Source organism: Ambystoma mexicanum, chromosome 11 (genome assembly GCF_040938575.1).
Source record: "Ambystoma mexicanum isolate Mex_15411 chromosome 11, UKY_AmexF1_1, whole genome shotgun sequence".
Lineage (NCBI taxonomy): Eukaryota > Metazoa > Chordata > Amphibia > Caudata > Ambystomatidae > Ambystoma > Ambystoma mexicanum.
In genome coordinates, this window is record NC_090934.1 from 1452980729 (window position 1) to 1452998533 (window position 17805).

At 49.7% G+C, this 17805-nt stretch overlaps 1 protein-coding gene across 1 annotated transcript in view; it reads right to left on the bottom strand.

Moving 5' to 3' along the window:
- PARP16 (poly(ADP-ribose) polymerase family member 16) overlaps positions 1-993 on the bottom strand; it is an 85875-nt gene extending 84882 nt beyond the window's left edge. Inside the window, exon 1 of the mRNA XM_069625109.1 lies at positions 873-993. The gene's annotated coding sequence lies outside the window, so the exon portion shown is untranslated. The remainder of the gene's footprint in view (positions 1-872) is intronic.
- Between the last annotated feature and the right edge of the window lie 16812 nt (positions 994-17805).

Here is a 17805-nt window from a genome sequence, read left to right on the forward strand (position 1 = left end):
GTGAGACAATAGGTTTCAGTTTATGAATGAAATGCGAGATTTCGTAGCAACCATACAGATTACTGGGATAATTTAAAACGATGCGCGCACGGACGCGCACTGCATGTGCAATTACAGTATTGCCAGAAACGTCCTCTATATCCAGTAACATAGCCATGTAAAGATAATGATGTGTTATCTATATAGCGCCTTAATCCAAAGCGCTTTACAAAGCACATATTTACATACAATATCACCCAACCGAAATTGGCATTCATTTTTCGACCTCGGAAGGAACAAAGGCTGCGACCTGCAGATCATGCTCAGATCGCAGCAGCGAGCGCTCAACCCGCTGAGCTATCTTACCGGCTATATGTACTGTAAATGGTTCGGTCCGCGTGCAGCTGCCTGTATAGTCTACTTGGCAAATCTACGGTATGCAGGCTTCAGAGTAAATCCGTTTAATTTGAAATGCACTGGAAAAGGACAGATCAAATATAAAACTTAGATGAAATTTGAGGGCAAGGCGAGATTCATAATCCCAGTGCCTTTTCGCACCAATGCACGATGGCAATGTTTCTTAGTCCCTGTACATTGCAGAGGATGCTGTGCCAACATCTCCAGCACTAGCTCCTCATGGAGAATAATGCATTCTGGGACTTGTAGTGTGCAATCCCTTTCCTGACTACAATGCCAAGTGGAACACATCTCAGATGACCCCGTCATGTTAGTAAAGTTGTAGAAATGAGAAATAATGATCAATAACGGGGGGAGGGGGGGAAAAAGGCACCATATAAATAGAAAGTGCACATTATGACATCACAGAGAAGGCTCCACGCGGGACCCAAACCTCTCCAGCGCTACATTCATAAAAGATGTGCTCCACAACGCACCTCGCCTCGGGTTTTATTCGCCCACGTGGAGCCGTAAAGAAGCATTAAGCGGTTTTCCGGGGAAACGAGCCAGAGTCGCAGCCAGTGCCTGCCTGTCCCGAAGTGACGCGATCACTTCCCCATCCGAGGAACGGACCCTAGCGACGCGCCCTCGTCACGTGACTCGCGCGTTACGCCCAGGCCTGTCACACAGCTCCAATGAAACACTAGAGGGGTAACATTGGAGCCGAAGCCGTGTCCGCCCTGGGCGCCATGCTGGTGGGAGAAACAGTCATGGATCACTCACTTTCCTCTGCATCAAGCAGAGTTTGCATCCAAAAATGGCCCTTCTCTCTTCTGTCATTTTTAAGAGGGGCGGCCTGCAGGGCGTCCTGGGCAAATTATATTTTCTTTCTCCTAATAATAACAATTTAGCTTTTAAATAGCGCTAGGCACCTCCAGGCATCTGAGCGCTGCTTATTATTACCCACAGTGTGTGGTGCTCATTTATCAACCTCAGAAGGGTGAAAGGCTGAGTTTGGCCCGGCCCTCTGCACAGATGTCAAAGAGAGCGCTCTACTCGCTGTACTATCGGACTGGCTGTCAGTTGTGCACATTATAAGTTCTTTCTCGTTGGTATATCTGTTTTTCTACTGCAAAAACTGAAAAACCTCTCAACATGTACTTTTTAAATATAACTGTTTATGGTATTGCTAATTCTGTAAATTGTGAACTAAATATACACACCATAGCTCTCAACTCTCACGCTTTTGGCGGGTGTCACCCGCCTTGTAAACAGCTGACTCACCCGCCAAGCCTCCAGCACGGCCATTCATTTCAATGGGCGTCTCACCCGCCAAAACTAAAATCGGGTGTTTTCACCCGCCTTCGCGACCCAAATGGTTGAGAGCTATGATACACACACACACACAAGCTTCGGGCAGGTGTTATCCAGTGTGGTGTGTGGCCTCCCCAATTGTGTGGTCCCTCTAAGGGAATGTGTCCCTTCAATGTGTATTGCCCGTTTAAGATGGGCGCTAATAAAAAGAGGCTCTGCAAACATGTGCACCAGGCTGCAGACTCCCAAAGAGCAATGACTGGTCCGTCTCTCATTTAGGCTTGCAGGCCCACACCGTGTGAGCAAGGGCCTGCAACCCATGATGCTGTGGGGCCCCCGTGCAAGTACAGTGGCAGAGGTCCGCATGATGGTCATGGGTATGGCTCGCCCTGCCCCCACACCAGACGGTGCTGAAGCCTCATAGCACCCTGGGGCCTGCTGGATGTCGATAGCAGGCCCCAACCCCTAGAGGCACTGGGCCTCTAAGGTGCTGATGCCCCAGGGTGCTGGATGTCCATAGCAAGCCCCCTACACAACACCCTGCATGCCAACCCTCCCGATTTAGGCGGGAGACTGAGTTTTTGGATGAAAAATATTGCTATTTTTTACTAACTCCCGCCTAAAATAATGAAATCCCCAGTAAGACCCTATGGGGAAATTCCTGTCTCCAGCTTTCCGTTGCCTGTCTCCCTCCCAGGTGTTCAAGCATGTTGGCATATATGGTTACCCACATTGAAATAGTTAAATCACCTGTCAAGCCTCCTACCCATCTCACTTTCACTTGTCTCTATAACGCAGACATGCCAAGTCTCCTGACCCTGTCTGCCTCTTTACGCCAAGCATCAGACAACTGTCCAAAAATGGATCATCTCATGGGTGCCATGAAGATTGGATTACATGTTTTTTGTCACTGGAGATGTGTACTTCTTGAGTTTTACCCGGATCTTAATTTATAACATTTTCTAGATTGTGCTAATCTTTGCCACATTTGTAGCTTTTATTATGGTCATTTGTAACACATTTTTAACTTTTGTTATGGTTATTTGTTAAGAGAAATGGCCGTGGTCTTTCGTTAAGCAAAATGAGCATCAATTCTAATTTCATCCACCAGGGGCGCCACATCAGCAACACCATTAGATTACTCATGAAACATTACCTCTGTTAGACCGCTGTGGAACCCTCTAGATTATTCCCCGTCCATTTCTATAGCAGACAAACAGACATGTTCAAAAAGATGTACTAGATTTTATTTTAATAATATTATGATTATTATAATTATTTTTTGTTTTTATTGCATGAACCTAGCTCTGGAGCAATAGGGCACTGTACAGGCCATAAAGCAAAACATTGGTAGCCAGAATTTAAAAAGTCATTAAGTAAACATTAGTCATAATTATGACAGTACAATCTATGGATGGGACTGTACACAAGATAGCCAGGATCTAGGTTGCACAAAGGTGTTGTTGGAAGAGCCAGGTGTTCAGTTCTTGTGTAAGCTGAATAATACTTGTAGCAGTCCATATTGCCACCAGGATGGGGGTCCAGAAGACCGGAGCAGAGAATAAGAAGGACTATTTCATAGTTTTCTTCTTGCAAGGCAATCTAGTTTCCAATCTTGTGATGTCTTACTGCGACATGACCATGTGCCCAGAGATGTTTTTAGTTTGGCCATCAGGTAGATCAACATACCGGTGGTGGCTGCCTTGTAGGGGAGACATACATATTTTGACTAGTTTGTAGCCAGTGTAATTAATGCAAGTTACGGGTGATGTCAAATTTCTTAGGTCTGGTGAGGAGTTGAACTGCGTCATTGCAGGCTATTTTGAGGGTTGCCCGATGAGCAGCCAAAAGCCCTGCAAGGATCCCATTACTCCCATTGAATTGCCTTTAGAATTCCTTGGTCTGGAAGACGGGCTTCATCCTGCAGAGTAGAGAGATATGATACCAAGCCCTTCCAGCCTTTTTTCACAAATGTGTTATTGGAAGGATAAGTTGCTATCCTCTATGAAGCGTAGAGATTTTGGTGAGTGGACGAGATGAGGATTGGTCCCATCCAGATGCATTTTGCCCAGCCACCTTTGAGTAGGTTCCTGCTTGAAGGGATGTCCTAGGAGTACAAATTCAGTCTTGGTGATATTACGCTTTAAGTAGACACTTGTCACCCACGTTCCAATGGTTGCAAGACATGCGCAAAGGCAAGCAATATTTGTGCTCCTTTGACCATTAGGTATAACTGTGTATCATCTGCATACTGGTGTGTCAAAATGTTGCGGTCATCTAGCAGAGAGCCCAGTGGTTCCATATAGAGGTTAAAGAGAATGGAACCATGGGGAATGCCACAGTGTTCGGACCTGAGGGAGCCCATTTGGAGAGCCTGGTCTCTGCCAGATAGTTTGGATGTTAACCATTTAAAATGGTGCCAGAGAGGCCCATCCTGCGGGCAAGAAGGATGAATAGTTTATGATGGTCGACTGTTTTGAACACAGCTGAGATATATAGGTGGACTAGCAGGCACCAGTCCCCTTTGACGATAATCTGGAGGGCTTTGTTGACCCCCTGGATTGTGGCTGTTTCAGTTCTGCATTTGGGGCAGAATTCGGATTGATAATCTCAGAGCAGACCGAGTTGCAATGTATTTTAATGTGGTTGGTTAGCAACTGCCTTATTGATTAAATTGCTGATAAACGGGAGGCTCGTGATGGGCTTGTGGTTTGCTAGGTCTTCCAGGTTGATGGTGGTTTTTTTCAGGAGTGGGCCTATAAGACCTGTTTTTATGAGGTCTGAAAACATACACTTGCTGACGGTTGAGTATCATAATCAGAGAACCAAATGCAAGACCAGTACGTTTTTAAAGAATGTCGGCAGGGAGAATGTCGTCATTGTAAGTGGTCGCTTTTGAGGATGCGAGCGAGTCTGGCAGGTCTTCGGGCGAGAGTGGAGAGAAGTCGGGAGAGAGTTGATCTGCCCATGGGGGACATAAAATGGTCGGTCAGAAGATTTGGAACCCTTGATGTGGAGCCTGACAGCAACACTCCTGTTGATAGGGATAAGCCTCACACCTCTCTCTTGGGTCTTGAGGTCTTGAGTATAGCAGGGGGAAGACAGTTTTGTTATGGCATGTTCCAATTTATCTGGAACGAAAGTACCTGCCAACTACTGTGAGGTTTGGGTAACTGTTTTCAACAGCAAGATGACATTTGCAAAGGTAGGGTAGTTGGAGAAACCAATGCCTCCACTGGAGAGATTTTGAAGGAGCGACGTGCCCCCATGGGTCGTTTATCCTGACCTGTGTAGGCGGTCAGGAAGTATAAGGCAAATGGGATACCTGCATGTTCTGTCCAGTCAAGCTCGAAGGGGTCTGCGGAGCTTGGGGATAAGATGTGGTTGAGTGTATTATCCCTAATATATGTGGGGCTAGCACATGTTGGGTTATGTCCAGCGATTCTGCCAGGGACAGGAATTTGCCTCTGTTCTTTTTGTTTATTGCGTCTCAGAGATGTACGTTGAAGACTCCAAGAAAGAAGTTGCCATGTTAGAGACTGAAGCTATAGAAAGTAAGTCCGTAATCTCATCTGAGAAGGTTCCACATCTGTGAAGGAATTGGCAAGTGAGAGATTCAATTGAATCTAAAGGTGGTTGATTGTGTACAGTATAAGGCCAGTTGACTTTGTGGATGATTCCCCTTTTTCCCCGACCGGTCAACATGTTGTGTGCTGTATCCATGTAGGATGAGGAAATCAAAGATGTGTGGTGAGGTTGGTGTGAGCCAGGCTTTGGTAATAAAGATAGCATCAAGTTTATTGGCTATTATGAAGTCCAAAAATGGCTGCTGCCTATAAGGTGACTATTGGGTTTTAATCAGCATTAAAGAGCATGTACAGTGAATATCCGCACTCCACATAAGGAGTTTTATTATAACAGCAAAAATAAGGGTGCTCATGTCACATTGATTTCACAGATATCCATACCAGGTGACGTCATCACGTACAAAACAGTATAGCGCAGATTACGTGCACCGCAATTACGTCATTACATACAGTGGCACTGACACGATATGATAACGCTGCATAACAAACTGCCTATGCAAACACCCCAGCTAATGACCATAAAGAAACGCAGGGTTAGGGGAACAGTTTAGAGAGAGAGTGAGAGAGAGAGAGAGAGAGAGAGAGAGAGAGAGTGTGTGTGTGTGTGTGTATGTGTGTGTGTTTGTGTGTGTGTGTGTGGTGCAGTTGGGAAACTAGGATGACAATGTGCTGAACTTTTATGTTATGTTATGGTATTTGGCATTTGTACAGCGCTGGTATGGCCTTGAAGCGCTGTGGTGATGAAGACCGCAGTCTGAGATGCAAAGTAGTGAGAGGAGATATAAAATGTGTGTGCATTTGTAGCCTGAGCAAAGATAGGTAGGGAATGTCTAGGTCCATAACCGTAGCCCATATTACAAGGTGTTGGGTGGTTGCTGTGTCAATTGTCAAAAGAGTTGAGCTATGTGAACAACTGGACTGAATTTTTCGTGGGATTCGGCTGTATTCTACAGTGGTGGCCCTCAGGCTGAGGGTAATGTATGTTTAGTATATAGAGTGTCGTCAGATAGTGTGCATGCCAGATGTGTGAGGCTATGTGTAATGCAGTTTAAGTTGGAGCCCTAGTGAGGCACGCTCCAGGTGAGGCAAAATACAGACAGTGGCAAGATTGAGGGAGCAATTTAAAAGGCAAACCCAGGCCCGCACAATTCAATTGCAGCGAATTGCAAACATTGGCAGGATTGAAGCAGCAATCTAACATGGGAATCCCAGGCCCGCAAAGAGCAACTGTGGTAAAAATGCAACCCTTTGCACGATTGCAGCAGCAATCTAAAATAGGCAACTCAGGCCCGCAAAATACAAGTGCAGAGAAATGCAAACATTTGAAAGATTGAAACAGCAATTTAAAAGGGAAACCCAGTGCAGCAATATGCAAGAGTGACAATTTCCGCAAAGTCATCTCTTACCTGGAACTAGCTGTAGATGGCTAGCGTGGTTTACTGTAGGTCTGGGGCACCATTGCGAACAGGCAAACAGGGATGGTAGGTGCACTACGGAAAGCGTCCCTTGCCTGTGCCTGTCGCCGGCTGCCTGGGCAAGGCTGCCCTGGGGGGTGGTTCAAATGTGATGTTCCCGGCCTCGTGACCTGGGGAAGCACCAAGCAGATGCAGCCAGGGCAGGCAGGTGGAGGAGAGAGGTGGAGCTGGCCGAGAGGAGCCGTGGGTGCAGGGAGACCACAAGAGGCTGAAATACATTAAATAAAGAGGGGCACAAAATAATAAGAAAATGGATTCATACACATGGCTACTCATGGTCCTGATATTTTTGAGTGCAGTCACTGGTAAACGGAACTGTGGTGACAATGTAATTTACTTGGACAACACGGGCACAGAACGATTGAAATGTTTGTGTTATTTTTCTAGAGGCAATAGAAAAGTAGCATCCGGGTGAATTTTGCTGCACCTTGGCCACAGTCAGCGTATGGACGGGTGCATCCTTAAGTTCCAGCCATAGCCATCATATGCCCTGGTGCAGCCCATATGCCCAATAACGCCTAAAATGTAAGGTACCATCTAATCTGTCAAGATACCCTTATATCATGGAAGAACTTCTTCACAAGTTCCCAGGCACCACAGGACCATAATTCATGGAACGTACTCTGCATATTCAGCACAGGTATTCAAATACTCCCAGGAATACTTTGTAGCAATGCCCTCGTTGCACACTCCCTACCCTGGCTCAGAGGCCTCAGAGGACTGCAGATGCCAGAAGGCATTATGCCCCACTGATTACTAATGTCACCACAGACATTCAGCCTCACTGTATCATCTTTACTTCACCCTATGCAAATTCCACCGCACTGCTAAATATCCCAGAATGCATTCCTTGACTTAGTACAGAAGCCTCTGTAGGGAACCACGTGTCCCAAAAAGCAGAATGCTGCAATACAGCTGTCCCCTCATAAATGCAGATCCCCAAATACACTCTACCTCTTAGAGTGCTAATAACCACATTGGACTACTAATCTCAGAATGCACTACAGCTCACTTGATAAACACGCCTGCACAAGACTATGTGCCCCTTAAACCAGCTGTCCTCCCTCAAAACAAATGCCTCAATACGACTACATGTAACAAGAGACCCTCTGCTTCAGTCAGTCTAGATGTTCCCCCCTGGTGCGCACCACACTGGACTGCCTGTCAAAGAATGCACATTTCGTCACTCAGCACAGGAACATCTACATGACTACATTTCAACGAACACTTTACTTCCCAAAGCACAATTGCTTCCAGAGCATTACTTCCCTGAGAATGTACAGCCGGTAAGATAGCTTAGCTGGTTGAGTGCTCGCTGCTATTATCTATGTGTGATCTGCAGGTTGCAGGTTCCAGTCCTACCAAGACCAACTCAGCCTTTCATCCTTCTGAGGTCAATAAATGAGTACCAACTTCGGCTGGCTGATAATTGTGTGCAAATATGTTCTATGGACAGTGAGCTGGTGAAAGTGCTGTATACATTTGGTCCAGCTGTTCAAATAATCAGTCTCCTTGACTCTCCCACTCCCATGACCATCAGTCATGGCACCCATCATCTCATCTCTTATCTATGGGCTGCTATTAGGGGCCTGGCCGTGCCCTACCTACCGTTGTGCTGGCTAAAAATGCACACATACATTTTAGAAATCCTTCCATCACATCTCACATCTCGGACTACAGTCCTCCAAAGGGCGTTCAACCTCACAGCGCTTTGATGCCATACCAAAGGCAGTAGGTGCTATACCAATGCCATATAACATAACATAAATATCAAATCAATATCATTATCAATGTACTTTGCATCACTAGGTATAGATGACCCTGCAGGACTATCTTTCAAAGATACACACTCTCCAATAGTTAAGATCCCTGCCCAAAATGGCTACATAGCCCAGAATGCACTCCCAATCACTGCAGACGTTCTTACCTGACTACACACATTAAAACGCACTCTGCCTCCCATATGGCAGATGCTATAGCCGAAGTACATACCACAGAATGCCTCCTGTCCCAGTACATTGAAGCTGCCACCTCCAAACAAGACTGCAAGCACTCTGCCAACAAAACAGAGAATGTAACACAGCACTACAAAAATAAACGGTGCCATACAGACACAGTGAACACTCTAGCTGATGGTGCAGGTGTCTGATGGTGAGCATGCTACCAACAAAAAAGGGATGGGTGGAAGGTTTTGAAAAAATCTGAAGCACTGGCACTGCTCTGGGCAACCTTCCACACCACCGTTTTATAGCCCGTCTGGTGCCATTGCAAAAGGGTCCAGCTGTATACAAATCAGTCAGGTACTGCCACCAATGGGAGCAGCCCAGCCCGAACTGCTAGGCCAGGTCCCCTCTGCACGGAAACACAAGCAACCCCAGACATGTTTTGGCCTTGTTGGGCCTCCTCAGTGAGGTGCAGCTTGGTCCCTATGGTGCAGCCAGCAAGGGACCCACGTCTGGGCACACCCTCTCTCACATAGGGAGACAAACTGTGACCACAAAAGTGATGGGTGGAAGGTTTCGAATGAATGTGACGCACAGGCATTGCTCTGGGCACCTTCCACACCACCGTTTCTTAGCCCGTCTGCGCCATTGTAAAAGGGGTCCAGCCATATGCAAATCAGTCAGTTACTGCCACCAATGGGAGCAGCCCAGCCCGAACTGCTAGGCCAGGTCCCCTCTGCACGGAAACACAAGCAACCCCAGACATGTTTTGGCCTTGTTGGGCCTCCTCAGTGAGGTGCAGCTTGGTCCCTATGGTGCAGCCAGCAAAGGACCCACGTCTGGGCACACCCTCTCTCACATAGGGAGACAAACTGTGACCACAAAAGTGATGGGTGGAAGGTTTCGAATGAATGTGACGCACAGGCATTGCTCTGGGCACCTTCCACACCACCGTTTTTTAGCCCGTCTGCGCCATTGTAAAAGGGGTCCAGCCATATGCAAATCAGTCAGTTACTGCCACCAATGGGAGCAGCCCAGCCCGAACTGCTAGGCCAGGTCCCCTCTGCACGGAAACACAAGCAACCCCAGGCATGTTTCGGCCTTGTTGAGCATGGGCAGCTCTCAGGCACCTGAAGCAGTGGAGTAACTTTGTTGAAAAGGTTGGGAGGACATGACATCTAAAGGAAAGGGACCCCTGCCAAATGAGGGGGACAAAATGGTGTGCCACGAAAGAGAAAGAGAGGGAGACAAACACCCTTGCCCCCCAACCCCCAAAGGTACCCCCATGGGCTGAAGGAGGGAAAGGGGAAAAAGTGCAAGAAATGGAAATGAAAGAAAACCTTCGAAGACACCGACCAGAAAGAAAGAAATTAGCCGAATCCACCCTACGTAGCTCAGTATGGGGTGCCCTCCATAACATTATGTCCAAAACCGCCTTTCATTATTGTCTGTACCCCACATGATTTACACATTTTCTAGATGGTGACAAGAATGGATAGGTCATAATTGAGGCTCTCCGTTTTAACTAATTTGTACAACTAAATCATAGCTCTCAACTCACCCGCTTTTGGCGGGTGTCACCCGCCAAAGCATCTACACACCCGCCCACCCGCCAGCTCATCTGTTTCACCCGCCTTGGCAAAGGTGGGAGCTACGATTCATATTTTTGCCGGGACCCGATTTCGAGATCCCGAAATCGGGTCCCGGCGCGACTCTTCCTGCGCGAATGGAGGCGTGAAAAGCAAGTGTCATGCTTTTCACGCCCCCATTTCCTCCCCCTTCCCCTCCCTGGCGCTCTCCTCCAATGAGAGGATTGTGCCTGGGAGCATTCCTCCCCACCCCCCTCCCGTAAAAGGTCAGCGACATAGAAGTAGGACTGCCGTTTCATGTTTTTACGGCAGTCCTACTTTTATGTTTATGGCCTTTCTGGGTTTTCACCCGCCTTGGTATCAAAAAATGTTGAGAGGTATGACTAAATACAGACGAAAATTACTTTGGTTTCGGTCAGTATTTATTTACAAAAACTGCCAATGGCCGTCTGACCTGAGGGCGTGGATGTCAGCCATGCATTGCAGCCAATGCTCTGATTACTTACCGGTAATCTTCATTACTTCTAGTCCTACTCTTCCTCGCCACAGTACTTACTTCATGAGGCCCCTGCCTCCGACACAGGACCTTCTTCCATTTCTTTAAATTCCTATAACTCCTCCCCCACATCCACGTCACTCAGTTTCATATTACCAAGCCAGAGCATGGGACCTTCCCCGCAGGGAGGGTGAGGAGGGTCGTCAGTACTGTGACGAGGAAGAGTAGGACTAGGAGTAATGAAGATTACCGGTAAGTAATCAGAGCATTAACTCCACGTCCACTCTTCCTCGTCCCAGTACTTACTTCATGAGGTATACCAAAGCAGCAACGGGGAAAAGGTCCCAATGAGAAACAGAGCTAAAAACAGTGCAGCAAACACACCCACAATAACTCTTAATTCACATCCCCACAGATAAAACTCCAACCACGAAGGAACCAACCCCCCGAGTGGGAGAAACTCAACCCATAGCGGTTGATGGAAATCCCTAGAGCAGCCAAGGCGGCAGCCATACAAATCTCTTGCAGAGAAAAACCCTCCTTGCATCGGCCCAGGAAGCCGCCAAACCTCTGGCGGACCGCCCCTGATCGTGCGCAGGGACAGGCAGGCCAAAAGCCATATAGGCACTGGGATCACAACCCGGAACCATCGGAAAATGGAAACCACAGATGCGTTTTTCCCAGCCCCAGCCGGACCACAAGCAATCAGAAGACTATCAGATTGGTGGGAAAAAGCAAACCTAGCCAAATTCTCCAACACGTCCCGCCGGACATAATGTTAAGCCAAGCCACCTCCTCATGCATTCTCGGATCATAAAAGAAGTCAGGGAGAACCAGATCCTGAGAGGTATGAAAACCGAGATACAACTTAAGGGAGGAACTTCGGACCACACCTCAGCAGCACCGAGTCTGGCAGCACCCTCAGGAAAGGAGCGTGACATAAGAGAGCCCCAATCTCCCCAAGCCTACGGGCAGAAGCGAAGGCAATAAGAAAAGCAGATTTCAGTGTAAGATGTTTGATATCAATCTCGGAAAAGGGCTCAAAAGGAGGCCCTTGAAGGAACCGTAATACAAGAGGGAGATCCCAAGGGGGAAGCCCTTTATCAGAACACCTTCAGAGTGGAGGGTCTAAGAGCATCCATTATGTACTCAACTACAGGATCTGAGAACCCCTGAGATGTCACCCTAGACTGAGCAATAGCCACACTGCCCATTGCATCCAGTGGAATTCCAACCGCAGATCCCCTTGAAGGGGACACGGCCACCTTGGAATCAGCCAAGGTTCCTAGGACCGAAGCTCCAACAGAGAGGGGAGCCAACTCCGGCGGGACCAGAACTGAGCTAACAACAACACAGTCACCCTGGACACTCTGATGCGCCAAACTACCCGGGGCAGAAGGGCAATAGGCAGAAAGGCATAAAGGAAAATCCCAAGGCCACTGTACAGAGAGGGTGTCCATTCCCCAATCCCCCCGGCCTGAAACCGAGAGCAGAAGAGGCGAACTTCATGCTGAGGTCGGGGATGCAAACAGGTCTAGAACCGGGGACCCTAATCTGATACAGGTCACTGCAAAGACCTGGGCCAACAGGACCAGTTCCGCCGAGGAGTGAAAACCGGCATCTGAGAAGATCCGCTTGAACATTGCCCACCCTTCTGATACGTGAGGCCACCAGACACACCAGATGAGATTTCTCCCAGGTGCCTATCAGCGCTGCCAGAGCATTCAAGGAACAGCCGGAACCCCTTTTGCAGTTGACATATGCCAAGGCCGTCGTATTGTCCGATCGGATCAAAACCGCCGACCGTCCAGCAACTCCTTGTAGTACACCAGAGCTTGGACAATGGCACAACTCTTGCCAATTGGATGATCGCCGGCTCTCCCCAGATCTCACAACCCTTGAGCTGAGAGGACCCCCAATGTAGACCCTTTCTGCTGGCGTCGGTAGTAAGAGAGGCCACAGGAGGATGGACCATGCACACCTCAGCCTGTAGACCTGAAACCCCCCGCCACCACAGCGGGGAGACTCGCAGCGCTGGGGACACCGAAAACACAACTACGAAAGCCGAGACGTCGGAAACCAGTGGGAGAGAGAATAAGACACCAGGGGACATAACCGAAGACGGGCTCAAGGAACCGAAAAAAACGCAAGACGCCACGTGCCCCGGAATTTCAGCAACAGGCGAGCCGAGACACACTGCCTTCTGAGAACCCAGCCCAGACCAGCCAGCAAGCGCCCCCCTCTGCACAACATCCAGAGTACACTCTCCCCAGACATCCGGACAAGCAGTGCAGGGTCTTGAGACCCATAAGCAGTTGACACATCCTAGAAGGCATAGGGACCAGGAACACCCGCAAGTAGAAAACTTGACCCTGAACAGGGAGAGGAACGGGCAAGACGGTAACCCACAACAATCCTTCCTAGAGAATGGATCCCATGGCCAACTACTTGGACCGTGAGCTGGGTACCAAAGTCCTAACCATGCAAACCTGGACAGGAGGAGACAGGAACTGCAACCGATACCCCCCTCCGGAAGGAGCCCATTACCCAGGAAGCCGAACCCCACCGGTCCCATACACCTCAGAGAAGATAGAGACGAGGAGCCAGGGAAAACCGCCAGTCACCGCACTTGCACCAGAGGAAAATCACAGGACGTTGAAGCATGCCTGCGCCACAATATAACAGCATGCTTGTCAGCCCACAAAAAGATCCGACTTATCAAAAGGAAGATACAGGACAGCCCAGAAGTCCAGCAGACCAGGCCCCCCCCCCAGCCGACAGAGGAGCCACCAGGCTGGCGTCAAAAGGGCAGAATACTGTCACAAAGCAGGGCAAAGCAATCCATCCCGGATAGCAGACATCAAAGGCAACCCCCCACCTGGGGTATTCCTACACTGGAAAAACCCACTGAAGTGACATCCCCCTCCACAGGCACCAGGGGCTCTGAGAACCCCTCTAAGCACAGACATGTGCCATATCACTTCCCACAAGTCTGAGAGGAGGCGTGAAAGCAACACGTCAGCACCGGAGGACCTAGGCCCTAAAAGAAGAGACACTGGGAACCCTCTGAATGGCCATTACTTCCATGATGCATTTTCTATAATTCCATGCCGGACAAGGGAAAAGAAAATCATCTCCTTTGACCTTCTCTGGTGCAGTTCAGAGGAAGAGGACAAGGAGTCTGCGTCCATAGCTAGCACAGACGCAAACACACCACTAACTCGCCACATTACTGAGAGGTGGCTTGAGCCCTGTATCCAGTAGCTGGTAGCCCAAGCTCTAAATTGTTCCAATGCGTCGGTCTAGGAAGGATGAAATGCCGAGTCAGCACCGCAGAGACTCGAACCCAAAGTGTAGACTATGCCAGGCCGGGACCCTTCAGGCCGCTTGCAGACGCGTCCAAATATGCGCCGTTTTCACAGGCTGCACGCAAAGAATGCAGCCAACATCCGGTGCATCCTGGGCTGCGTGTGTCTGAGGAGCGGGTAGTATGTGACATGCCTGTGACAGAACAGAGCCCCAGCACTTTCAAAGACTCTCTGCCACTGTCACCCCACGACAAGAAGCAGAGAGGCCTCACAACAAAAAGGGAAGGCTAGGCCATACTGCCAAGTGCTTGCCATTATTTCCAATAAAGATGTGTATACAGAGCACAAGGAAACGGCATGTTGAAGGAGTCAAGATGGCCATACCAGCAGGAGAGGGGAAAAATATCAAGCACAGTCCTCCCCTCTCCTTACCTTCCCCCAGAGAATGCAGCTTACATCCGGTGCATCCTGTGCTGTGTGTGTCTGAGGAGCGGGTGGTATGTGACATGCCTGCGACAGAACAGAGCCCCCGCACTTTCAAAGACTCTCTGCCACTGTCACCCCACGACAAGAAGCAGAGAGGCCACACAACAAAAGGGAAGGCTAGCCCAAACTGCCAAGTGCTTGCCATCATTTCCAACAAAGATGTGTACACAAAGCACGAGGAAACGGCATGTTGAAGGAGTCAAGATGGCCATACCAGCAGGAGAGGGGAAAAATATCAAGCACAGTCCTCCCCTCTCCTTACCTTCCCCCAGAGAATGCAGCTAACATCCGGTGCATCCTGTGCTGTGTGTGTCTGAGGAGCGGGTGGTATGTGACATGCCTGCGACAGAACAGAGCCCCCGCACTTTCAAAGACTCTCTGCCACTGTCACCCCACGACAAGAAGCAGAGAGGCCACACAACAAAAGGGAAGGCTAGCCCATACTGCCAAGTGCTTGCCATCATTTCCAATAAAGATGTGTACACAGAGCACGAGGAAAAGGCCTGTCGAATCAAGATGGCCAAAACAGGAGGAGAGGGGAAAAACATCAAGCCCAGTCCTCCCCTCTCCTTACCTTCCCCCGGGCCATGCAGGACCCGGGACACAATGCTCACGCTGCGGTCCGGAGCCCAGCAAAGAACCGAGCGAGGCAATCCCGCTCAACTGTGACCCCAAGCCCCGCAGGTGGCCCAGGAGCAGCGCTGCACCTGAGGGAGCCGAGGGCCCCGCCACACAGCCCCCCCCAGGGGGCCAGCAATCGGTGCTCCCCAGTGCCCCGCACCGGGAAGAAAAAGTCCAACCTGCCGGAGGCAGGAAAAATTAAACTGAGTGACGTGGATGTGGGGGAGGAGTTATAGGAATTTAAAGAAATAGAAGAAGGTCCTGTGTCGGAGGCAGGGGCCTCATGAAGTAAGTACTGGGACGAGGAAGAGTGGACGTGGAGGTAATGGCTGTGTGAACTGAGGGCGTGGATGTTAGGCATGCATTGCAGCCAATGGCTGTGTGAACTGAGGGCGTGGATGTTAGGCATGCATTGCAGCCAATGGCTGTGTGAGCTGAGGGCATGGATGTCAGTCGTGCATTGCAGCCAATGGCTGTGCGAGCTGAGGGCGTGGATGTTAGGCATGCATTTGAGGGCATGGATGTCAGTCATGCATTGCAGCCAATGGCTGTGTGAGCTGAGGGCGTGGATGTCAGTCATGCATTGCAGCCAATGGCTGTGATATGATATGATATGATATTGGATTTAAAACGTGCCAATACACAAGTGTTTCAAGGCACGACGAGGCAAGGGAGCAAGGGAGGGGAAACAGGGAGGACAAAAGACAACGATCTTACTCGGCCAAGTGACATTGAGATTGTGCAGGGTAGGAGAGAGGGGAAAAGGGCCGGGGCAGGGGGAGGAGGGAGAGCGCAGTACAAAGGATAAAAACAAGAAGTAGTCCGGCCAAGCAGGAGGCAAGTGCGAGGGTTAAGTGCAGACAGCAGGTGTCAGATAAGTGCGGGTGAGGGGACTGTAGGTTTACAGATACAGACCCAAAGTGCAGGGGTTGCCAGGAGGCAGTGCGAGTGTGCAACTGGGCGGGCAGAGACCTGGGCCCGAATTCAGATGGTAACCAGGTGACCAGTGCACAGTCGGACAGGAGATCAGCAGGGGAAAGGAAGAGAGAAGGCAGAAACAAAGAGGAAGGTCTTGAGTTGCTTCCAGAACCGGAGATGGTTCTCCTCACGTTTCTGAGAGGCAGGGATGCTGTTCCAGAGGAGTTGCCAGATGAAGAAAGAGATCTTCCCCCAACTTGTTGTTGGGAGAAGCGACTGACCCTCAAGGAGTTGGAGGTGGAGGAGCGAACAGCTCGAGTAGGAAGATATTTCTGAAGAGAGAGTTGGAGGTACTGCATTCCCCCAGGCCCCAGAAGACATCAGGACAATTCAGAGGGCCTTGAACTTGATCCTTGCAGCGAGTGGGAGCGAATGCAGAGATTTCAGGACTGGAGAGATACGATCCCTGGGCTTCAGGCAGTCCTGTTCTGGATGAGTTGCAGAGGGCAGAGAGTAGAAGCAGGCAGATTTAAAAGGAGGCTGTTGCAGTAGTCCAGCCTAGAGAGAACAAGAGCTCTAGGGACAGTGAGCTTCTGGGAGAAGATGGGGAAAGGAAGAATACCTCTGAAAAGTTGCAGTTGGTAGTTCGACTTATTAGAGACGTTAAAGATATGAGGAGAGAAGTAGAGGGTGGAGTTGAAGATGACCCTGAGGTTCTTAGCATCACGGGTGGGAGCTGAGGGTGCGGATGTCAGTCATGCATTGCAGCCAATGGCTGTGTGAGCTGTGGGCATGGATGTCAGTCGTGCATTGCAGCCAATGGCTGTGTGAGCTGTGGGCGTGGATGTCAGCCGTGCATTGCAGCCAATGGCTGCGTGAGCTGAGGGCCTGGATGTCAGTATTGCATTGCAGCCAATGGCTGTGTGAGCTGAGGGGGTGGATGTCAGTTGTACATTGCAGCCAATGGCTGTGTAAGCTGAGGACGTGGGTGTCAGTCGTACATTGCAGCCAATGGCTGTGTGAGCTGAGGGCGTGGGTGTCAGTCGTGCATTGCAGCCAATGGCTGTGTGAGCTGAGGGCGTGAATGTCAGTCATGCATTGCAGCCAACGGTTTGTAAGATGAGGGCTTGGATCTCCATCATGCATTGCGGCCAATTGCTGTGTGAGCTGAGGGCGTGGATGTCAGTCGTGCATTGCAGCCAATGGTTTGTAAGCTGAGGGCTTGGATGTCAATCATGCATTGCAGCCAATGGCTGTGTGAGCTGTGGGCGTGGGTGTCAGTCGCGCATTGCAGCTAATGGTTTGTAAACTGAGGGCTTGGATGTCAATCATGCATTGCAGCCAATGGCTGTGTGAGCTGAGGGCGTGGGTGTCTGTCGTGCATTGCAGCCAATGTCTGTGTGAGCTGTGGGCGTGGATGTCAGTCGTGCATTGCAGCCAATGGCTGTGTGATTGAGGGCTTGGATGTCAATCATGCATTGCAGCCAATGGCTGTGTGAGCTGAGGGCGTGGGTGTCAGTCGTGCATTGCAGCCAATGGCTGTGTGAGCTGAGGGCGTGGGTGTTAGTCGTGCATTGCAGCCAATGGCTGTGTGAGGTGAGGGAGTGGATGTCAGTCGTGCATTGCAGCCAAAGGGTGTGTGAACGGAGGAGGTGTAAAGTCTACATAAATTGGGTGATTTTCCTTTAAATCA